General features: G+C 34.7%; 1 protein-coding gene across 12 annotated transcripts in view; it reads right to left on the reverse strand.

Annotated features, from left to right (window-relative positions):
- The window catches only part of LOC121498500 (folate receptor alpha-like), a 203,694-nt gene that overhangs the window by 77,107 nt on the left and 100,537 nt on the right, over positions 1 to 26,050 (reverse strand). The window lies entirely within an intron of this gene.

A 26,050-nucleotide genomic window follows, 5' to 3' on the forward strand; every position in this document is an offset into this window, starting at 1 on the left:
AAGACTATTTCAAGGGAGGAAAAGAGTAGTGAGTGAGAGATAAGCATTATAATGGAAAATACCATTTTCCTTTATATTTTAAAATATTTTTCATATGTTTTTAAAAGATGTAGAGAGTAAGACACAAAATTTTCCCCTAGAGTAGGATTTTGGATTATCATTGCCATTTGATTACATATTTCTCCAATTTCTGTGTTCTTGATGAAATAAAAATACATGCTTATATATATACATATATATTTAAATCGAAGCATATACCAAAATTTGGCCCAAGTTTCATAGAAGGAGTGAGAAAAGAGGTCAATTCTAAAAGTCTGACCTCCCTGGACCCCCTACTACACTTGAGAAGTATCTCCAAGTCACAGGCATTAAAAGTATCTCCTTCTTGAGGTAATATTGAATCCTTCTTAATTTCTCATTTGGACTTGGACGCCACCTCTTAGGAATGACTGGATATGTGTAGCAGGGACTTAAGTCTGATGCAGATAAAGGCAAAAAGTTAAATCAAGACCTGCCCACTGTGGTGAGCCAGGAACCCAGAAGAATTGTTGCAGGAACAGAACTTAGTTTGGCAGGATAAGAGAGAGTGCTATAGGAAATATTTTAAAAATGAGAAGGAACAGAGTGAACTCACAGCCTGATTCTAGTCTTTACTTTCTATTGGAATTTTGGTAAGATTTCATTTGAAAAAATAGAGTTCTGGGTGCCTGGGTGGCTAAGTCTGTTGAGCATCTGCTTGCCTTCAACTCAGGTCATGATTCCAGGTCACGATCCCATGGGGCTTGATCCCATGATTGAGCTCCATGGTGGGCTCTCTGATCAGTGGGGAGCTTGCTTCTCCCTCTCCCTCTACTCCTCCCACTGCTTGTGCACACACACTCTCTCTCTCCTCAAATAAATAAACAAAAATCTTAAAAAAAGAAAAAATAGAGTTCTGTTGAAAGGAGGAGGAGGAAGGGTGGAGGAGAGGAAGGGGAAGAGGGAGGTAAAAGGGAGAGGGGAGGAGGAGGAAGAAGGGTGAGGAGGTGAGAGGGGAAGGGAGGAGGGGAGGAAAGGGGACAGGTTGGGGAGTTATTATTGGTAGAAGAAAGAGAAGGAGAGACAGTAGTTGCTTGATAATCACTAGACAAGAGAAATGGTTTTCTTGAGAACTGGACAGAGTCTGTTTCATAATATACCCATGTTTGGCACAGTACCTGGCACATGGTGGGCATTTGATACATATTTATAGTAAGCAAGTGGATGAATAAATAAAAAGTGTCACAGATCAATTGACTATACATTAAATAGCTCAATAGACAGAGTACAATACCTGGAGGCAGACAGGTAGGGCCTGGAAATCTGTTCACAAGAAGCAAGATCCTACTCATTGTAGCAGAAATATGGTACCTAGGAGAGGGCCTAAGTAGAAGAAGGTAGGCCTCAGACCGAACAGAAACCTAACTATTTGGGAGTGTACTAGAAAAGAATCTGGATAACAAGAACTAAAGCAGAAATCCAGCCTGGGGCTTGGAAGCAGATGGGAAAACTGTTTTCAACAGTGACAGTGAGTTAGGGGCAGACTTTCAGAAGGAGGACTCAGGTACTCAAAATTTATCCTCCCAGTTCTGGTCAAAGTGAGTTCTGGAAACTGGAGATAACTGGTAATAATCTCAATCATGATTAATGCTTGGAGTCAGAAGCTAAAATCCAGCTTGGGTTTGCACTCAATCTTTTTCTCTTAAATTAGGAGGATTTTTTTTTTAAGTTTGTTCCTCAATTTTTTTTACCTTTAAAAAGGTTCATCTGGGAAAAATCACAGTAGAGTGAGGGAGATGACTTTTAGAGGTAAGAAAAGGGCCAGGTGAATTCTAAGAAGGCATCCCAGACTAAAAATTTGAATACCACTAGTCTAATGCTTATATAGTAACCTCTCCAAATTCACATTAATTATAAGTAAATGAACTAAGTTAGCTCACTTGACAAAATGTATGGTCATCCAGAAAGAAAAATGTTCACCAGAGTATCAAGAAATATGGAGATTTTTCTCTGAATATAATAAATAGTGCAGTATTTATTGAGGAGTGGATAAAAATTATTGTGCATTGATTTATTTTTATTATAAAATTATATAAATCCTTAATAAAATATTTAACTGTGGAAGTAAACATAAATCTGGTCTTCCCCATTTGGCCAGTACCACCTAGAAAAATGTTAAAAAGTATCCTATTATATGTGGTTTTAGAAACACTCTATGCATATGCAAGTGTATAGATGTTCACACTTTTCTTACACAAATAGAATCATATTCAATATTTTGCAACTTGACTTCTGCAAGCAGTATTTTTTAAGCTTCTTTCTATGTAGGCACATATAGATCTATAGATCTGTCTTCTATTACTCACTGGGCTACATAAGATTCCACTTTTATGTGTACTATATTGCAGTGATCATTTGTTACCATATTATCTACGTCCATTTACATGAATGTGCTTGCAGTATAAATTCCTACAAGTGAAATTTATGGACCAAAAGCATACAGACTCTTATTCATAAGCCCCATAACAATAAATAGCATTTTGGGTTTTTTTGTTTCTATTTTATACAATAATTTGAAAACACATATTATTTTTGTAAGGTGTGTAAATGTTAGTGCTTTTTTAAAGTATTTGTTTTATTTATGGTATCAAACCAGGCAGTATCATAGCTGATTAACCAATATAACATCCTTACCAAGGTAGCACTCAAATATAGTTTTGAATTCCATCTCACAACTGCAGAGAATAACAGAAAGGAAAATATAAACACTAGTAAAGCAACATCTCCTACGCTTGAGAACACGGTTATTTACAGCTGAAAGTGGTATTCTGTTTTGAAGGTTAATGCTCTTTTGTCAGTCAGAGGAAAACAACTGTCTTCACTGTACCTAAGTCTAAAAAAGTCTCTCTGCGTGTCTCTTTGGGGGTGGATGTAAGGTCAAATTCAAGATAAGGCATGGAAGAAATCTTGCCCTGGAAAAGCATTTAGAAGCTAGTCCTGCTTGGAGGAAAGGTAGGAGTGCATAGTAGTTTGAAGGACTTAACTTGATCCTACTGCATAAGTGGGGGCTATAAGCTTCTAAAATTGGCTTCAGCCAACCACAAAGAAGAAGCCCATCTCTGTAGCCAGAAATTATCCTGTCCCTTCATGGGTCATATAAGGATCCCTCAAGTCTTGTCCTTGGTAAAAGGTGGGTTCCCTATTTTTCCCCAGCATGGAAAAGATGGTACCATGACCTTGGGAGCTCAGGAAGAGAGAAACAACAAAAGTTCCTTGATGGTATACAGTAGCAAAGATCTTAGCAGTGGTGATAGTGACTTGAAATAACAGCAACAGAAAATAAGTAGAAGAAAGGGCTCCTCATATGGACCTGCACCCTGGTAACCCTAACTAAGCTGGGCTAGGTGCTGTACAGTTAACAGTGACAGCAGGAAGGAGAAGGTGGGCTTCAGTGACTTGCCAGGAGCAGAATGCTCTGGGATTCTGGAAGCAGGCTGAGGGTACAGAAGGAATCAAGTATCTATTATACCTGAAGGCTCTCTTGCAAGCATGCCTCTATGAGTGTCTCAGTCTAGTATGTGCAGTGTATTGCCAGAAAGGCTTATTGGTTTTGTTATGATTGGTACAAAGTTTATGTATGGCTTTTTCTATTTAGGCTGGGGAGTTGGGTAATAAGCTTCACATGCACTATATATAGATATATATTTATAATAACCATGTATACTGCACAATCTTTGGCAACCATGGTTTTGAGAATCCATATATGAAAAATCCCACTTTTTGTATATGATGATTCAGGTGTGTGTTCTTAAGTAAGAGATACAACAATAGTGTCCTCCTATCTTCAGTATAGTGCATGGTAAAAGAGAATTTTTTTTATGTAAAAAAAAAATCTGTTTCAATAGCCAGAAGCTTAGGTCCAGGAAAATGTATCCTTAAGCTCTATGTTTGTTTACAAAGGATAGACTGTGAAAAAGTGAAAAGAAGAGCAAATGGATACAAAAAACATTTAGTATCAAAAAAGAATAATTTTGCTTTTTGTGGCCAATTTAGTATCATTTCTATGATGACCATTTTGATGTATTTCAAATTAATTTTTATGTTCAATGTAATTATTTTTTAAAAGATTTGTTTATTTGAGAGAGAGAGAGTATGAGTGAGCAGGGGGAGAAGCAGAGGAAAAGGAAGAGAGAATCCTCAAGTAGACTCCCCTCTGAGTGCCCAGCCCCATGCGGGGCTTGATCTCACAACCCATAAGATCATAACCTGAGCTGAAATTGAGAGTCAGACGCTTAACTGACTGAACCACTCCGGTGCCCCTTAATGTAATTATTTTTTATTATGCTGGTAATTCTCAATCTATGAAGAGTAATGGAATGAGAACCTAATAAAATCATAAAGGCTAACCAAACAAACAAAAGCATTTAGTATTATCCAAAATCAGACCCATCATCAAAGGGCAAAGCTTGCCACCAGGGAAGCTTTGGGAAAATGGTCAGTCTGGACTGATTGATTACTAATGATTAAAAATATATCCTGATAATGGATTTTCACAATGCATGCCTCTCTCTGCAGCACTGGTTTTTCAGTCTGGATATTTTACTATGACATTATCCATCAGACATTCCCTGGTTCTACTTCTCAGGATTTACTTCTTATGGTCATATAGCTCTTAGAAACTAGAACCATTGGAGACTGGTGTCTCTTTGACCTTTTGTAGCCCTCACCTTGCCTTTTCATTCTGCGTTGGATTTCTCCATCTAAGTAGGTTCAGACAGCCCTCCAATCAACCAGCAACAAGTTCAAATATAATTAGGACAAATGCAAGGTCTGGAAACCCTGCCTGGTAATTGACTTTGAAAGAGACTTAAAGCTTCTTACAGAATCAAGCCTATTGTAATGGGGCATGTATTGTAATACCAACTGAATAATTGTCCACTTCAGTTCAAAATTGAGAGATGCACTATGCATTCTGAATTTGCTTTTAATAAAAATTTGTTTTTACCCACTATAACAAAACTTATTTGATAGTAAGTCTTCCAGATTGCCCAGCATTGTGAAGAAATTCCAGGAATTACTCTATAGAGTTTTCATTTCATCCAGATAAATCCTAACTTCCTGTATTTCAGCTTATAACTCCCCATAAAAGCATAGCCTACTGTATCTCCAGTGTGACTATTGTATATTCTCTTGTCATAAAGTAGGGTTCATCCCCATTTACTGTGAACAAATAAGGAATCCTCCCATTTACACACTTTTGAAAACATGTGCTCTCCCTATTTAAATATAAGTTCTCACTTAAATGGCATGCCAAATCTAAAATGATTTTTAAAAACTATTCCCGTGAATTTTTTAAAAGTTACCTCCTTTGTGTTCAGAGACTGCAGAGCACCCTTCTTATACAGATTTTTCTTTTTGTCTACATAATAATCCTAGTTTACTTCAGATTTTTCCTTCTAAATTTGCCATTAGTGGAACATTTCTAGAATCAGAAACATTTCATGAATTCCATACCTTGGCCTTTTCCCTTTTAGTACAGAGATATTCTTCTTAAAGGAGGCCTTGTGGGGATGAAGCAAGGTTTGGGATCAGTGAGAGGTCCTGTTCTGTATCCTTCCACATTGTGTGGAAATGCATGGGAAATGAGATTTATACTTACAAGATGACAAATTTTACCTTTTTTTTTTTTTTTTTTACCTTTTCTTTAGGTGCTTGTTCACAGAAAGTGAAACACCCAGAATCCTTATAATAAAGTATCTGTCTTGCTCAAAGGCTTTAGAGGGTATGCCACTATGAGTGCCTCATATAATACAGATGCATTTATAACACACTCCCATACTCAAAGCACACTAACTGTCTGGGCTCTATCCTGGGATCCATCAACAATATCCCTATGGATCTGAACCAGTTATAGTTTTATATATTAAAACTGCAGAGAAATAGGGCATTTTCTTTGCTGGCACTGTGTAGAAAATATCAGCTCGTTTTCTTAACTGTTGGCCTATTTATTTCACAGCCAGTCTCTGAAAATGGGCTGGCTCCTTACTACTCCCACACAATATAAGAGCTTGTTTCCAAAGAGCAGAGAAAATTGACTAAGATCTTTGGTTAGATGACAGATGGATTCTGTGCCTTTGCCAGAGACGTGAAATTACAGGTGACACCTGATATGTGATAATAAAGAGCACCCACCCAGTAATCAGCCCTTGGCCTTTATTTTTGTGATGTCATCAGCATGCAGGTGGCTTCTTGGGATCCTGAATAAAATACTGCACATTGTCAAGGGGCTCACATGGACAATTTTTATCTCCCCATCTGTGTGATCTCCTGTGTGATGAGCTTGGACTACAGCCATTTCCATCTCTGTCTTGGTTTACAAAAAGTTATCAGAAGGTTGTCTGTGGTTCTATTTATTCCATCCTGTCCTTTGTCTTGAAAAACACCTGAAGCCAACAAGGAAGTTCAAAATATATCATTCATTAATTATAATATCTGTACATTTAAAGATAAATTTATGCACTTTGTAAAAATAAAATCAGTAAGATATATGAGGTATAAAAAATATCCAAATAACATCAACTGGATTTGGATTGTTTACTTAGCTCAGAAGATAAAGTCTGGCTTTATTTATTTTATAGAGTTGTTTCCTACAATTTGGTGGCATAAAAATATGCCTAAGGAAGTGGTTCTTTTCCTGTAGCATTTGGGAAGTGGGGCTATTAACCCATTATTTATTTGCACTCAGCTCAACTACTTCTCTTTAAAAAATACAGGAATTCATTCAACTTGGTGTCTCATAATAAAACAACAACCACACTTTTTTTAAGAAAAATTATAAAATAAACTCAACCTCTCATATATAGTTATGCTATGAATTATAAACAGTTTTCTGAGCAGGTAGCCTTTTTAGGGTAAAATAACTAGCACTACTGGGAGCCACCGAAGCACCATTACAGGTATTGTGTACCTTAAGAACATTAGCTGGTTTAAACCTTATGAATCTGGGGCATATGTGTGTCTCAGTGGGTTAAGCTCTTCTCTTGGTTTTGGCTCAGGTGATGGTCTCAGAGTCCTGAGATTGAGCCCCACATCAGGCTCTGCCCTCAGTAGAGTCTGCTTGTCCCTCATCCTCCTCCTCGGCCCTGCTCCCTGCTTGTGCATGCTCTAAAATAAATGAAATCTTTAAAAAATAAAGATTATGAATCTTAATGAGCTGGTTTATTTTATTATTGCCAAGTCATCAATAAAGAAAAGGAGGTGCAGAGGTTAATGCTAGGGACTCCAGTTTGCCCAACTATAAATAGCAAGACCAAAATTAAACTCAAGCCTCACTGCTTTGAAGGCAATGTTCCTAACCAGCATATCATACTGCTCTTAAATAACATGTGGGTAGAACAAGAGTGGTTTTCAGATGTTAGGGTCTATTCTCTCCTCACTAAGACTCGAGCAAACCCCAATGAGGAGCATTAAAGGAGATACATTGTCCTGGTCCTTTGTTCCATTATCACCCTACAGTTTTATCGTCCACTGCTTGTCTTCTATGCCCCATGCCAGCCCATAATCTACACTAACCTGGCTAATCCTTCCATCATTGCTGATTTACAGACAGCCAGGTACTCTCAGCTCTCCACTGGTAATTGCTCAAAACCCATATGTCTTGTGGAGAATTATCATTGAATTGTCTTTGTACTGGCAATTATATTGTTTGCTGTTTTCATTTTTTGTTTTCAGGGAAAACTACAGAATGGATTGGTATACATTTTGCAACTTGAGGCATTCCATTATTCCCAATCTGCAAAATTGCTTACTTGCTTTAAGAGTGCATGTATATGTGTATGTGTGTGCGTGTGTCTGTGTGTAGAGGGAATTTTTAAATGTGCAGGGTGTAGTATAAACCTGAGATCATGACCTGAACCGAAATCAAGGGTTGGACACAACTCACTGAGCCACCCAGGTGCCCCTCTTACTTTCTATTATTATGTTTCATGTGATTAAACATCTTACATGGTTCAAGAAATTTATTTTAAAAAATTAACAATTTCATGTGCACACACATCACATATAAACACATGTAAAACAAAAAAGGAAATTAAAATTTTAAAATAAATTTTTATATTAAATTTAATGAATATCCAGCTTTCCTGTATATTACATGCTAACAGTTAACACATAGGATAATTTGAACAATTTTTATTTTAAGGTAAAAAAAAAAGTGGTGCCATGTTTGAGATAATAATACTAGAAATTTTTTTTTTTTTTTGGTCAATTTCTTGAACCATCATACTGGTACAATTATAACATGGTGTCTAGTAGCCTGACATATTTGTTTCTTGGTTTGGTTGTTTATGTGTTTGTATAAATAGAATGAGTGTTTGGACAATTCAGTTAAGAGAAAAATTCAACAGACTTTTTATCCGATTTTTCCAGAAGAAAGTAAACAAAAATGTTTAGTGTAATAATGACAATGAGAATAATTCAGAAATAATATAGTGTTTTAGTTATAGCACTTTTTGCTTCACCAGGAGCAATATGCTACAGCATTTTATTTGTATTCTCCATGAGACCATTCATGCTTAATGTATCTGCATAAATTAGAGATATTGAATGTAAAGTGAGAATTGTAGGATTCCACAATTACCGCATGGTGGATTTAGGGTTATAGACCAATAGAAAATTCTCAAGTGAGTTTTAATACATACACACCAAACAGCCTCATTAACCTCTGTCTTCAAAATCAGCTTTTGTATATTCTAATGTCCTTTTGTCCAAAGTCTAACTTGAAACCATAAAAGGAACACTTGTAGTTATGTAAAATGAAGCATGAAATGTGTGAGTCAAATGATATATCAGTTAATAAGTCACAAGTGAACTATATGAAAAAATCAAAATTCCTGAAAATCCAAATAAATGCTAACATTAGGCATAGAAATCATCAGATATGTAGGGGAGGAGTTATTTCATAATTAAAATATGAAAGAAAAAATAATGGTGATTTATATTTGAGCAAAGAAATCAAACATTTTCAAGTAGATGAAAGGAATTAAAATTGAGACTCTTCCAAGTAGAACTTCTATGGATAAATAGTTTAACCTTCCCAGAGTGACATGGTAAATATCTCTACAAATACGACCAATAGATCCTCATCAGAATCCCAGAAATTCTATAAGGTTTATTGGAATGAAACATGATGTGATGTTGGCTAAGCAAGAGATCTGTTTTCCTATCTATGTAACTTTCACAAGTGAACTCTTAAGAACAAATTATGTCACTTTCTAATGATTTTTCGTATCATTTTGGTAAGTCATGCAATAGTCCCTAAAATACCAATCAATATACTTCATGCAGACTTCCTTGATTCTGATTCGCACAATCCTAAATAAGAATAAACTAGGTCATGGGTAAGGCTCTCTCATAGGTGAGACTTGTGTTGGCTTAACTATATATATATATACATATATATATGTGTATATATATATACACATATATATGTGTATATATATGTGTATATATATATATATACACACACATATATACATATATATATCTGGACTAAAGGATATATATATTATTTTATATATATATAAAATAATAATAAATATATAATACATTAGTAAATTTCAGCATTATCTCCTAGTGTAAGTTTATGAAATTATGAATTGATCAGCATTTCTACCTAGTGGGTGTTGATGCATACCTAAATTATTTCAAACATTTTTTTATTTCAAACACTTTAATAATTAACTTCCAAATCATTAAAATGAGTGAAGAGAATAGAAATAGATAAAAGTGGATTTTATTTAATTTGGATATTTAGGTGCTCTAAACAAACAACACTCCAACCTTTTAAAATGTTTAAAATTTTAAATTGTTTAAATTTTTTAAATGTTTAAAATTTTAAAATGTAATACATGAGTTAAAAAGTAAAATACACATAGAATAAACTCCTTTAGAAAACTCTTAAGGAAAACAAATATGCACTTTTTGTTAGAAAATTGAAGTTGAATTTAAGACACTGGATTTTTAAATTCATATTTGGTAATACATTTCTGCTGGAGTAATGAAACTAGGTAATTAACAGTGAAATGCTCCTAGAAAAAGATAAAAAGTATATTATATGATCTTATTTTACCTTACTCATTTTACATTTGTGTGGAATATGAAAATTATGCAAAAGTATCTTATTTTGCACATTAAAACTATGTGAATTCTTTTGCCTTTTAGTAATAACACCATATATCTCTTTGTTCTAGAGATGACTCCTAAAAATCCACATCCTCCATAAATCCATCCCAGATTGATCAGAAAGAGATTAATGATTTCTACTGGACCCAATTTATCTCAACCTTGAAGTTCAAGTCCTACCCCTTGTTCTTCAATCTCCAAAAATAAATTTATACTTGATTTCTTTCTAGCTTTCAAATGACCATAACATGGTGTAAATAATTTTACTGTTTCTATATGTTTCTGCACAATCTTATTCTCTATATAAACCTTTTTCTTTTGATTTTTCTGTTATTACTGTAACTTGATTCAGATTCTAAATCTCTGGAAGATAAAAATCCTTAGAAAGTATAGCTTCAGCATCAACAAAATATCTGTGTATATCAGAAATTGATCAAGGAGTTGGGAGCATAAAAATTAATGAGCTATAGCTTGCCTTTAAGATATTTATTTCAATGGACCTGGGGAAACTGCATAAGCAACTGTGTATTAGCTTTTACTACTGCAGTTATGAAAATCCCCAAATCTCAGTATCTTACTACATTTCTCACATTAATTATTGACTGTTGTGTCTAGCGGTTGGTTATGGCTTTGCGCCATGTCTTTTTCGTTCCAGAATTAAGACTGAAAGAGAAGCCCCTATTTGACACATGCCATTATTTTAGACTACGAATGGGGGAAAATGTCTTCTTGGTGATATATGGGACTTCTATTCAAATTCCATTGACCAAAGCAAGTTATATGGTCAAGCTTGATGTCAAGAGAAAAAGAGAATATATTCCTCCCATAGAAAGGCATTGTAAACTACAGGCTAATAAGCAAAAGTAAAGAATTCTCTTATAGAGTGAAAAACAAAACATTGGAAACAAGAATATAATTTATCATTAACTACAAAGTAACATCAGTAAATAGGAAATGTGCTGGATCACATAAGTAGGATCACCTAAAAATGGCATTTGGCAGTAACAAAGACAGATATTGTGCTTGTCCAGAGTCCTGCATATTGGGCAGGAGTTTGCCAGGGTGGTATGTTGGGGAAAGTAGTCTAGGTAGAGCATAAATATGCGTTTGCAAAAACAGAAAGGAAGGAATGAGTTTATCTTGTTCAGGAATGGTGAGTTGTTTAGCATTGTTGTGAGATCAGGTTGTGGTAATAGTCATTTGAGCTTAAATGCAATCTAAGAAGCTTTGACCTTATATCCTAAGAAACAGAATGACCATGAAGGTTGATTTTTAGCAGAGGACTATAAAGCCTCTTGGGGCAAGTCACTTAATACCTTAGGTTTGTAGATTCTCAAAGTGCAAAATGGGATCTGGGGGTCAAGATATATTATGTCAGACTCTTTCCAGACCTTAAGTTTTAGAATTCTATACTGTTTATTTAAATCACCACTCAAGGTAATTTGCAAAACATTTTAAGATTTTGCTATTTCCAAAAAAAAAATCAAACGGGAAACAAATATTTTCATTTTTCTCATATAAGGGATCCATAATAATTATTTTAAAAATATTTACATGCAATTAAAATAAAAACTTAATTTAAAAAAACTTGCCCTGATATATGATTACAAATTCAAAAGACAGAAAATAGATTTTAGAATAATTGTATTTTGCATTATATTATGTCATTTGTAAACAAAATATATTGGAGGAAAATGTATTTAGCGTAAGTTTTCTCAGATAACAGACCTATGTTCTTCAGTTTTATTTTATACACAGTGAAATATTTTTTTCTTCTAAGTAGTGCATATACAATGAGATATGTGAAATATAAGTGAAAAATTTGAATTAGGTAAATGAATTCAAGATTGACTAGGTTATATTGAGGTTAGAAATAATCCTCAAATGTAAGTACTTTACAATATCAGATTTATTTTTAGCTCACCCAAGACCAGTTCAAGTCCACATAACTCTGAAGGGTAGTCATTCCTATGAATTAGTGTGGCATTCTAGGTAGCTTTAAACTTCTGAAACCTCATCAACATATTTTCTTTCATGATACCTTCGCAGGGTGATACCTTAGCAGAGTGAAGCGTGAACAGGAGAATGGAATATCAGCAATTAAATGCTTCTTCCCAGAAGTGACATATGTCATTTCTGCCAACCACCATATTTACATATATGTCATTGTACAAAGGAAGTCATATAGCAACATTCTATGTTCTTAGTGTGCCCCATAACAGAGATGAATCAGATTGTAGCTGGAGAACAGTAACAATGCCTACCATCTAATATAGAGCAAGCAAGAAATTAACATTTGTTTACAATCTACCACGGGCCAGAACTGTGTTAGGACGTTTCTTATTAGTTAACTTAGAGAATGCTCACAAAAAATTTACTGGTATATTACAGTATCTCCATTCTGCAAAAGACAACAAGCAAGCAAAAAAAAAAACCAAACAAACAAACAAACAAAAAACCAAAACTGTGCCCCCAAAAGATGGAGGGAGCTTAACTCATGACTTTTTATTCCCAGACCTTTGTTCTTTGTACACACACTGTCTTTGAATGTCTCCACAAGCTTAAAATCAATTAACAAATATTATTATGTTTATCACTTAAGTCAAATAGAAATTATGTCTTAAGGTTGTAACTTTTCCTTTTCTCTTGAAAACAAGATTTAGAAAAACATTATATTTAAGTAGTTGGATATCACAATTATTTGATTCACATGGAATCGAGGAAATCTCCATATTCATTCCAACTTTTTGAGTGTTCTGAATCTGCTCTTTCAGAAGTTATAAACATCTGACTTACTGGCTACAAATTCATCTTTTTTTGTGTTTCATCCATCAATGGCCTTAGGAATTAAAAATGGAGCCCAGTTCAGCATAAAATGTGAATCTAGTTACATGAGCCTTTTTTTAAGCTCAATGATAAGTAAAGAGCATTCATACCCATTGAATATCTTATCTCAGTGTTTCAATGCAGTTAGGATGATGGTCTTGCAAGAGAGATTATTCAACATGGTCTATAGATTTTATTTTTAAGTTTAAAAAGTAACCTGCAATATGGCAAGGATAATGGTTTCTATATACTCTTGAAGGCAGTCAGTAGCTCTATAAAAAGGCCATGGAATGCATGCCCCTTTCTTCCCAAAATGACTATTATAATTTTTTAAAAACCTGAATTGACAATGGATTTAGTTTGCATATATTAATATTCACCCAAATTGTCTATTTGGGATATTAAATAAATAATATAGGATTTGTGCATATGAAACAAGCTTTCTGAGTTGCTGAAATTCTTGAATAAGTTCCATTGACTATACCTCCCTTTCTCTGCTTCAGAATATGTCTATAAGATGTGAAGAAGAAAGACCATGCAAAGCTCTTCTCATACCAAAAAAAATGCTACTTCTTTATTTTAAAACTTTGGAAGATAACTTATCTGAATTAAAAAATTAATAAAACTAATGATTTCTAATTGTTTCTTAAGCATTGGTCTCCTACATATGTTCTCAATAAATATGTTATAAAACAAAAAACATCCAGTTAAGATTATTAATATATAAAATCATGAAAGAGATAAAAACAGATAAAGAATATTTAAAGTAGCAAATATTTGTAAGGAGGTTTCGCAAATTTTCAAACTGATCAGGTTTAGATAATGTTGGCAATTCATAGCTGGTATATGAAATTCAAGCTCAATATTTGAGCTGAATGTAACCCATATCCCCAATGAAATCAGAGGATTAATCCTCTCAGCACAGACTATTAAAGACTAATAAGTTAAATTAAAATAACACAAAATAAAAATGAGTCCAGATATTTAAATAAAAAATATTATTCAAAAGATATTGATGTATACTAAGAAATTCATTAATTATTCTCTTTTAATTGTTGGATTGTTTATATTGCTATCACTTACTGTGTGTTGAATAGTTACCAGGCCAGATTTCTTATCTCCCCAACAACTTTGGATGTTACCTATTACTATTCCCACTTATGGATATTATTTAACTGAGGCTCAGAAATGTGAGCTAGCATGCATGAGGTCACTGGTGAAGCAGAGATATAAACCTACTTCTGGGTGATTTTAATGCTCAGGTGTTTTCCCAAAACATCAAGTCTGTTATACATAATAGCTCCCAAATTATTCAAGTACTGTGGGCTAGTCATCTCAGGTATATTTTAGAGCTTCCTCTTCTTAGTTTTGTTTTTCTCTACAAATCTCTTGCATCTATCCTCTTTTATCTACTGACATTTATTCTAACCTAAATTAAATCATCATTATATTTTGCTCTAATTTCTTTAATTAACTTAGTCATTAACATATATTAAACATTTAACAATTTACTCTATGTCATGTACTGGAGGTAAAAAGATAATAAAATACTTTCAAAACTAGCCCAAAATTCTTTGACACTCCTCCCTTAAAAAGTGGGGTTGATGTTCCCTCTTCTTGATGCAGACTCTTAACTGCTTTGATCAATAGAGTATGGTAGAAGTACTTTGTGCCCAGGGCTTAATAAACTGGGAGCTTCTACTTCCTGTCTGATGTGAGAAAGTTCACATGACAGTCCTAGCTAGTCTCATGTCAATAGCATCAACCACCATATAAGTGATTGAGAAAGACTTTGAAGTAACTCCTGCCCCAGGCTCCAATTAAGAACCATCCAGATGAACACAGTCAACTTCCAGAACTGTGATAGAAAATAAAAAGTAATAAAGTAATTGTTTAAGTCACTGAAGTTTAGGTGACCTATTTATGCAGCAATAAATAAGTAGAACTGATGACCAAAAACCAAAGCCTGACCAACCGTCTATTGAAAAATGAAGACATGAAATAAAGGAATTATAATGGGAATTTTTTCATTTATCCAAATAACCCTAAGAGAAAGCTCAATATTTGTCTGAGAGAAATACTTGGATTAGGTCATGGGTGTGTGTTTGAAGTAGGCCTATTTTGAGGTAGGTATGTTTTGACCATGTTGGGGGGTTTGCTGTTTTACTGATCTTAGAGCATTTCAGTTGGGAGGAGAACTTAGGTTCCATATACCGCTACAGATACTGTTCCAAATACTGATTTCATTCTCTTAAGCTACCTTTTCTTATTCTTCTAGTTTCAAAGAAATTCCTACTCAAAAGAGACTTTAAAGTATCTGCTGTCTCTAGGTATTTTAATTCTCTTAGGCTAATGATATGATGGACAGGAGAAGGAGGTGGGGAATTCTAAGAATGAAACCAGGTGCCACAGCAGGAGAGGCTGTTGCCAGTGGAATTTCCTCAGGCTGAATCGTATCTATCAGTGGGGGATATGGAACATTCTTTCCAGAATTTTCAAAATACCCCAATATTGATTAAAATAACTTTGATGAAGTATTTGGCCTCCTAAATAAAATTGTTTTCCATAATAATGCTATTTCCAGAAAAGGAGATATGTGTTTATATGTAATTTCCAGTAACTCTGAATCAGAAATTCAACATTTTATTTTGGTCTAATTTCTCTGTCCCACCCAAATTGCTTTGCTGATTCAAAAAAAAAAATCATAGCATATATCAGATTAGCAATTCATTTCTCTGTCATGTCAAATAATAGAAGATTTGCTTTTTTTAGAAAGCTCTAGGTTTTATTTTTAAAAGACTGGTTATTATTATTGAAAAAAGCCCACCCTGCATAAAATAGATTAAATAATAAATGTTCAATTAATTTTAAATTAAATGTATATCTTGAAAATATAAACAAATTGGTTATTGCAAGTTGTTTCACAATTTCGCTGAAAGCAACTAGATACATGCCATATTCACATATTCATAAGGAAGGCACACAACCTAAAGAGCTGAAACTATCTAAAAAATTCAAAGTAATAGTTTATGTAATTATATTGAATCAGAGAGGTCCTGTTACTTTGTTCATGGCTGGGGAAGAGACCTTATGTAATAATGAAATGAAACATTATTACCGTCTCACTTACTCGGTCTTGGAATTGGTTTAGTGATTACTTCAACATCGACATCAGTGAAAAACATTTGACATCTGGCCTAGAAAATCAGACAGTAGACCACAGAGACTTTGATTAAAAAACTTCATGTAATTTTCTCCAATCAGTAGCTTGGCCTGTTCTTGTATCAGAGTGAAGGTTGCTCTCATCACCTGCAAATTTATACTAAAGCTTTAAACAAACAAGCATAAAACTTTTACATGAAAATCCCCTCCTGAAGGAATACTTACAGAGGAACTTGATGATTAGCTGTACTGATGATTTGATCTCTTCTGTGTGAAACAAGCCTGGAATCTTTCATATATCTTTTTATTCCAGTTTTGTGTATGCATGTATAAGTGTGTATTTAGCCTTCATCTCATAAAGCATCTTAGGGCAAACTCTACACAAGGTGCTATTGCTTGCTGGGGGGAAAAAAAGACAGCTTCTTTCACATCATCTGTGTGCCAGGAACTATTCTGAAGTCAGAAATCATGCAAGCCACTAGGGTTCTGTATGTTTAACCTCCTATAGAGCAGAGCCATTCCCATTACTGAGAAGAATGAACCCTTAGCGACACAACAATAGAGATCCTGAAATGAACTGCATTGCAGTATCGCCATGAATTAAAGTCTCCATCAGAGGCTGTGGCTCTTGGCATCAGAGAGCAAGGGCTTCGATGAAGTCAAGCAAGGAACTCTGCAGTAATGAGCCATCCTGCTGCCTTTTCTCTTTGAAGACAATTTATATGATGAAACTTGATAATTAACTTATGTCCAACAAACTAAATCCAATATATCTGTTTTCAGGTCAGAGGCAGTGGCTGTAGTCTCTCGGAATATGCTACCCCATCTACCAGTTCCTTGACAAGGAGACAGTCCCTGCTAATACAGTGTCACAGTAAATTTGCTTATCTCTTAAGAACAACGAGGTGTGCTGTAAAATATGTATGTACTATCAAAACATTCATAATAAAATCCTAATAAAATTAGAAAGTTGGAATAAAAGGAAATCACAGTCTTCAATTGTATGTCTTGAAATTACCTTCAATAATGGCTGATAGGTTATATATGTTACACACACACACACACACACACACACATACACACACACACACAGAGCTTCTGCCCATGGGCACGGAATTGGTTTTCCAGGTTCAGTTTCCAAGGAAGGAAGACAGTATGATGAAGTAAAAACCAACTTTTCCCAATTCTACAACTTTATCTTTCATGGTTTACAAATTGTCATTGCACTGTTATACCCTGGAGAGTATGAAATCTACTCAATGATTAGAGACACAGTCTAAAAAAAAAAGCATTTCCTCCTTGATACTACTTGAAATAGCTAAGTAAAAAAACATAGAAGGTGAAAAAAGGAAACACTTGGATCATTTTTCAAAATGTCAATGTTTTATTTAAACCTGCCTGGGGCTGATCTTTGCACTCAATCCATGTACATGGCATGGTATTGGAATTACAACTCTCGGATGGAAAGAAATAAGAAGTACAAGGCAGATTTTGCATCACAAGTTGTGACTATTTCTTGATACATGCTTACAACAGTCATTTATTGGTCCATTGGCCTACGTCCTCATGAAATCACATTGCATTTTTGGAGATCAGGCAATGAAATAAAATCTGTGCTCAGAGATGGATATCTATTGGGAAACATTTTCATTATGTGCCCGCTACAAGAGGTATTCTGCTGGAAAAAAGTGATTTGTTCCATGGAAAAATGCATCTAGAGGAAATTGATATTTAGTTACTCATATCAACCATGCTAATAAAAAAAGAGAGATTCTAGGTTTTTATCTTTTAAAATATTATATTATTAATCTTTCTAGATATATTTATTTATAAAATGACATACCACAGGAAGCTTAAAGCCACTTCTCACAAATTCTGCCTTTTAAATACAAAATTTATTGCTGATAAATTATTTTAACCTCTTTTTTTACAATTTTAGGTTAACCCATTAATGCTTTAACAGATTACTTATTTCTAAAATAATATAACTTTGTATAATTTTATTAAAATTATTTCTTTTTCAATTAAAGTTATGGTTTTCATCAGAATAATGAAGTGAATCATGGTTGGTCTCATATGGTGTGTTGGAGAGGACTTAAATCATTTTCACAAAGGTGAATCATGGCAACCTGAATTTCTGCAAATGTCTTAATTCAAAATCCCCATTCATGGGATTTTTATAAGTAATAACTGAAATATACTGTTTTAGGTGATAGAGCTCAAAGTGAGAAGTCCTATTACTGTATTTGCCAGACTCGTCTTCCTTTAATTGATATACCTCGTAAAATAATACATGCAATAGTTTATGAGTCCTTAGACTTAGACAAAGATTTTCATTTTACATCATGTTTTCCATTATCTATGTAACCAAATGCATAATTTATGAAATACTGTGGTGTATGAAGATATTGAATTCTATTCCCTGTTATTTAAAATTGTTTACATAAAAATGTATGTTTTAGTAAAAGAAGCTACATTTAAAAAGCAATTTCTGTATAGGATATAAAGCACCATGAGGGCAATGATCTTTGTTTGGTTCTCAAATATATCCTAAGCATCTAAAACAATGTCTGATATATATTAGGTGCTCAATAAATATTTGCTCAATGAATGAATGAATGAATGAATTGTGAAAAAGACAATACTACATGTAAAGCAGACCCTTGAAATGATATTGGCTCACCACTTTAAGGTGACTGCGTAATAGTGATTTGCAGTGAATAATTTTTAATTTTGCCTTTGGTCCATTGGGGGTAAACGAACACATGACTGTTAGTCATTTATCTCTGAAAACTCTGGGGTATATAAATAAACAACCAAAATTTTTAGAAAGCCTTACAATATAAAAAAATATCTAAGTATGCTAAGTTTTGTGGTGGATAAACTGGAGAAAATGAGAATTTAGAGAAAGGCAAGTCAATCGAAACCTGGAGAAATCATTTATTTAACAAGAGTTCTTGTTTACTTAGTATCAACCAAGGGCCAGACTCTGTGTATGTGATGAGTGCAGCAGTAGAGGCATACGCAAAGTATAATTACAATCCTGCCCCTACTCTAGTGGTGATATGGTCATAATTCACTCACTTGGAGAATCAGAAAAGGCCATATAGAGGAGCTGACATTCGAAGACATAGTCCAGTGAACTGTAAAGAAGAAATGGAACAAAATGCACAGGGCATTTAGAATAGCAACAGTCCTTAAAACTGAAAAACAGTAAATGTTTCAGAGAAGCAGCATTGAGACCTTGAAAAATGGATGTTTGAGTGGAAGAAATTGTGCTTTAACTGGGAAAATTTTCTGTTAAAAAGGAACCCCAAAATACAGTGATTTAAACAAGATAAAAGTTCATTCCTCTCTCATGTAACAATCTGAGCATAAGCAATTGAGGGCTCATATGATCATCTCAGTGTGCAGAACCATGTCCTTCTATCTAGTCACTCGGCCATAGTCACTGCATGACTTTCATCCCATGTTTTAAGATAGTTGCTTCAGTTCCTGCCATTACATCTGCATTCCAGTCAGTAGAAAGGGGGAAATAGCGTACTCCTCCATAGCATACACTGATTTTCTCTATTCGTCCTAATTTTTTATTCGGCCAAGCAAAACCAATCTTCTGTCCACTCTCCAGTTTCTAATTTGTATCTTTCATATTTTTCCTTCAGAATCAGAACATATCCCTGGGGATTTAAATACCACTACAGGCTCAGAAAACTAGGAACTGGAAGTCTTTAATGACTTTCAGATTTTCATAGATTTCTTCTTTTGCTTCACCTTCTCTGGAGGAATGGGATGAGAACCGTGTATAGAGAAGATCCTAGGTTGAAAGATGCTCTAAGTGAGGATTACTATTATTATTTATAGGGAGGCGTCTTAATTTGTAGCCCATTATTACCAACCTCTCTAGCTTCATTAAAGCTAGGAGGGTGATTCTTGATAAGCTGCCGTCATCCCCTCCCCCTGTAAGTATAATCACACAGGAGGGTGTGACTGCAGAAAGGCATACTGAAACCTTCCTATGGCACATGTGATGCTAGCAGGCTGTAATTGATTGACAAAATCACGTAAAGAATAGACATCTTGATGGTGCCAATATAGCTCAGCTGGGGAAGATCTTCTTGCCTGTCTTGCATATGATCGAAAAACACTAGTGAAGTTCTGATTCCAGGATCTTGATTATTAGAGATGATATGTGAAAGAGCAAGACGCAGTTTGACTTATACACATTGAGTTGGGCTTTCAGTAGGAGATTCAAACCAGAATTGACTTGTTTACTCAGAATACGTATGAGCTAGGTGTGAGGAAGTGAAAGGGAATAGGAACTATCCTAATGATATTGACACCTTTTGTCTTCAGGTATTGCTTTCGCATGTCCTGAAATAAGAGGAGAGCCTCTAGATAGATTTGTTCCAGGGCGTAGAGCTTAAAGGAACTGCTCTCAAGACCAGGCACATTGTTTCGTTTTGTTTGCTTATTTTTTTATATTTATTTATTTATGAGAGACATAGAGAGAGAGAGGCAGAGACATAAGCAGAAGGAGAAGCAGGCTCCCTGCAGGGAGCCTGATATGGGACTTGATCCCAGGATCTTGGGATCACAACCTGAGCCAAAGGCAGATGCGCCCAACCACTGAGCCACCCAGGCACCCAAGACCAGGCACATTGTAGAATAACCTCTTGCTACTCATCTTAGCTTTTTTTTTTTCTAAGATTTTATTTATTTATTCATGAGAGACACAGAGACATAGGCGGAAGGAGAAGCAGGCTCCCTGAAGGGAGCCTGATGTGGGACTCAATCCCCGGATCCCAGGATCATAACCTGAGCCAAAGGCAGTCGCTCAATCACTGAGTCATCCAGGAGGCCCATTTTCTTTTCTTTTTAAGGATTTTTTATTTATTCATTTGAGAGAGAAAAGAGGGAGACGGAGAGAGAGAGAGAGACAGAGACCACACAAGCAAGGAGAAAGGCAGAGGGAAAAGGAGAAGCAAACTTCCAACTGGGCTGGGAGCCCAGCATGGGACTCTATCCCAGGACTCCAGGATCATGACCTGAGCTGAAAGCAGACACTTAACCATCCGAGCAACCCAGGTGCCCCTCTAGTTTAAAAACTAAGTAGAGAATCACATTAATATCCTTCTGTAAAACAAAAGGAGAGCAATGTAATCTATTTTTTTCCTCCTCTCCTCAAATCAGACTGGCTTATGGAAACAATAAAAAGCAAATAAAGTATACATCAAAAAAGGTATGCTGTCTTACCCTCACTCCAGTTAAGAAGTAGTTACAATTCTTAATGATACAAAGTCAACACCTCTATTAGAAGTCAGCTTATGTTCTAGTTAAGAATAGAAATATCATTTAAGATCCAATTGTATATATTAGTGAAAGGGAAATTACAAATTGAATTTAAGTATTAATTTAGTAATTATAACCTTAGTGAGCCCTTCTCAATAGTTCAGTACATGCCATTCACATCACTGACTTGATTTTCTCTTTTTCTAGGTTCCTACTCTTCTTTGTTATTATTCCTCCCTATATTTTTCTTAAAGACTCTTATGCTTCTTTCCATTCCTTCTTGTTTTTTTTAGTTTGCTTTTCTCATTTATCTTTTTATTGAGCATCTACTATATACCATCATTGAAGGCTCTCTTGCTTTCCCTTCCTCCTCCCAATCTGTCTCTCCTTCTAAAGCTGTGTGTTTTAAGTCTTTCCTCTTCTCCATTATCTCATGCACCCTCTCTCCCAAAATGCACATGCACACTGACACACATAATTTGTCACACACAGACAAATTAGCCATGTCCTTTCCTTCATTAGTATCATGGTGCAGTTGGCATTGGAACAAGATATGGTGGGGATGGCTGAGATCTGGACAATACTGAGCTCTACTATAGCTGATGATAAAAAAACAAGAGATGACCATCAGGACAGCTGGTTGGAGAAGACTATTTGGGGAGCCAAAAAAATAAAAAAAAAAAAAAACAGTAGTAATCAGAGAATTCTGGCAAAATCATAGCCATTGGTGATTTGACACTCAGAAATATACATGGGACCTAACCATAATGAGTATTATTACTCTGCCTGTTATTCTCTGGGAAAACTATCAGTAAAAGCTCAATTTTGGAGAAATCAATTTCTTCTGCAGAAACCAATTCAAGCAAGAAAGCAAATGAGGGAGAACCAGGTACATAAATTGGGTTATTAGAGTCCAGTGGAAGGATTCAGTTGCCCAAGCATGCTTGATTGCCAAGCTGTTGGCTTTCTCCTATCTCTGAGCCTGAGAACAATAAGAATATGAATCATGGGTGGCTCTCAATGGTCCCTACACAGGGACCAAAGGGCGCTTATTAGAGTCGGTGACCACCAGCACACCTCTTGTCTCTACTTGCATCCCTGCCACTTTCTAGTTCCCAGGCATGTCAGCTTGTTGCTTCTCTGGTGGCTATCTAGAAGTCTGAACTTGAAACTCTATCTTCAAAGAACAGTTGCTCATAAAAAGAGATTCTCAACAAGGGGAAGGAATATGTTCTGAAACCTTGAATTGCCAAATTCTTAAAACCTTTGTAACCCAAACTTTGTTTAGGAATTATTTTCATAAAGTACTGGGTTTTATCTTTATAAGATTTTATAGGTTGACAGGGAAGAATAAAGAACTACTGATTTGTGTGGACATAGGGATCTTGGGTAATTTCTGAGCCTCAATTATAACTAAATTAATATATGCAATACACATTTGGGTAGAAAACACACTAAGTCTTTCAATGTTGAAAATATCTGTTCTTCTTCAAGGGTCCACTTTCCTTTTTAAATCACCTTAACCCACCATACACATGCATGCAAAGAATGTGAAGAAATTGAACTGAGGGTCAGTCTCTTCTATTTCCAAAATTTGCCCAGCCATTGCCTATTGCACTTTCCACTCACAATATTGGCCCTCATTTCCCCTTGGTTCTTTGACTCCTGTTTGAGCTTACAGTGTGGTTCCTGACTTTGATTTCAAGCCTCTGTTCTGATGACCCATTTATATAAAAGACTGGTCCAACCTTGGCCAGGACTCCCTACTCTCATCTCTACACATTGTGATGTTGGGAAAGACACATTCCCAGTTTTCCTGGCCTTGGTTTTTCAGTATTAATTTCCATGGTCCCTTCTCTTCCTGTCATCGTTGATAATGCAAAACATTTTCAAAAAATATTTTAATCATGATGATAAGATATTGCCTTACTAAAAATAACTACTCTGGGTGTGAGAGCACAGTAATAATTACCAAAAAAAAAAAAATCTATAAGGGTAGGCAATGGAAAAGAATAACCAAAAACTAATCATAACTTTTTGCATAAAATAAGTAATAGAATACATTCTTATGGTACAATAATTAAATGAATACTATCCAAATACATTTAATGTGATTAAATAATATATAAGTATTTATGATTGTTAGATAGAAGTATAATTTGAGAATGCCAAATTTATTTTATTTTTTTCTCCCATACATTGCTGTGGGAATACAAATGATAAAGCAACTTTATAAAATTGTCTCATAAAGATATACCTTCCATATGACCCAATAATCCCACTCCTAGGTATGTAGTCCAGATAAAGCATATGGCCATCCAAAGAAGTCTATGTAAATACTCACAAAAACATTTTTACAATAGCCCTAAACTGGAAACAACCCAAAAGTCTATCAATTGATGAATGGATAAAAATATTAGGCTACATCCATGCAATAGAATATTATTTAGCAATAAAAAGCAACAAACTACTGACATATGTAGCAACATAGGTGAATACCAAAATTATTTTGCTAAGTAAAAGAAGTCAAAAGGGCATTATACCATATAACCATTTATATAACATTCTCAAATATTAGCTGTATCTCTTTATTTTAGTGCCATAGAGTTTCTGATACCAATTGCTTTGGGAAAAGATTATGATAAGTAAAGCTTATAATAAATATGAACATTTATTAAGATCAGAACAGGTGGTAAACCAACACAATACACATTTACATCTCAAATACTTCTGAATCCTAGAAACAGAATATTAAAAATGGAAAAGATCTTAACAATCAGCTTGTCCAGTGCCCACATTTTATAATTCAGGAACTAACTGCATATAAATATCTACAGATTTACTTACAGTCATGTATTTGCAAATATTCTTACTTTAGGGTATATACTTTGATAAAATAAATGCTCAGTTTTAATTCATGAAACAACTTTTTTTTTTAATGGAACAACTTTTAAAGTGGGTTTTCAGTATTTTATTTTTGAAGATGATCCTAATTTCAGTTGTGGTTGCAAATATTAAGTTGGAAGCACAGATTGTGTATATGATATAAATAATAAATGAAAACCCAAAAGGACTCGGGGTCCTTTTGCTGGAGATAGTAATTCTTGACGTCATATGGGTAGTATGGTAGTTCTTTTTTTTTTTTTTTTTTTTTTTGAAAGTATGGTAGTTCTATATCTGGTTCCTGTATTGGCACGTAGTAAGTACTCAGTAAACGGTTGCTAAGTGACTGAATGAATCAAAAACCTATTGCTTGACAATTTCACAGACTAGTTTTTCACACTTGAGATAATTATGCTAATGCAAAATTTGCTTGGATTCAATACATCTTGGTTTCACTTGTCTTTGTCTCTAATTATTTGTATTACCTGAAAGCATTTACATTTATAAGTCAGTGGCCTCACCTGTAAAATGGTAATGAGAATGCTTGTCTTCACTAAAACACATTTGGTAATGGAAAACATACTATAATTAAGTTAGAAGCATTTTGGTAATATTTTATGTTTTTATAAGGCATGCGACCTATTCCGTTTACATTAGAAAACTAATCACCAGGATTTCTTCTAACTCCTGAGTTTAAATAAAATCTTGATTATTCACACATAAGAAGTGTTTTGATATTGAGAAAAATCCAAATTTATTGATATACATATAAATATCAATACTATTATAATGTGTTATAAATAGGAATACATATAGTATTTTTACATTTTTAATTTGCAAAATGCTTTACTACGTGAGTCTGAAGGTGAGTTTGAATTTAATAAACACATTAGTTCATGGCTGGAGATTTCCAGAACTAAGCAGGGGAAGGAAATCAACCTAATACCTAGTTGAGTGTGGAATAGAAGAAAATTTTAGGATGGGATTCCAGGTGCTAAGATAAAGAGCAACTAGTTTCTGAGCCACACGTTACCAGAGATAATTTACTTTATTTGTGTTTAAATTATAGGGAACCCCTGGGTGGCTCAGCGGTTTAGCGCCTGCCTTCAGCCCAGGGCATGATCCTGGAATCCTGGGGTCAAGTTCCACATCAGGCTCCCTTCATGGAGCCTGCTTCTCCCTCTGCCTGTGTCTCTGCCACGCCCACCCCCATGAATAAATAAATTTAAAAAAATAAAATCTTAAAAATAAATAAACTAAATTATATTTAATTCTTGGGAAGTCTTCATCTATTTTTATATACTTATATTACTTGTTTGTAATCTCCCCTCCTTCAGATTTAGTACAGTGAAATACAGAAATGGTCCACACTGCATTCTTTCCCCTAAACAGATCAGGAGTATGATACCAACATTGATTGAATAGATACTTACTGAACTGCCTTTTCTCTCAGGCACTGGGCTAAGCATTTTGCATGCATCATCTTCTTTACTATCACTACAACCCCATGAAGTGGGTATTACCACCATTTTACAGCTAAGCAAACTGAAGTTTTGAGAGGTTAAGAACTTTTTTAAGGTCACACAGCTGTTAAGGCGCAGAGCCAGGTCTAAAATACAAGTAAATACTGCTCCATCCTTAGAGCTCTATACAATGTACAGTGGTTCCCAAAGTGTGGTCCTGGATCCAA

Source organism: Vulpes lagopus, chromosome 9 (genome assembly GCF_018345385.1).
Source record: "Vulpes lagopus strain Blue_001 chromosome 9, ASM1834538v1, whole genome shotgun sequence".
Lineage (NCBI taxonomy): Eukaryota > Metazoa > Chordata > Mammalia > Carnivora > Canidae > Vulpes > Vulpes lagopus.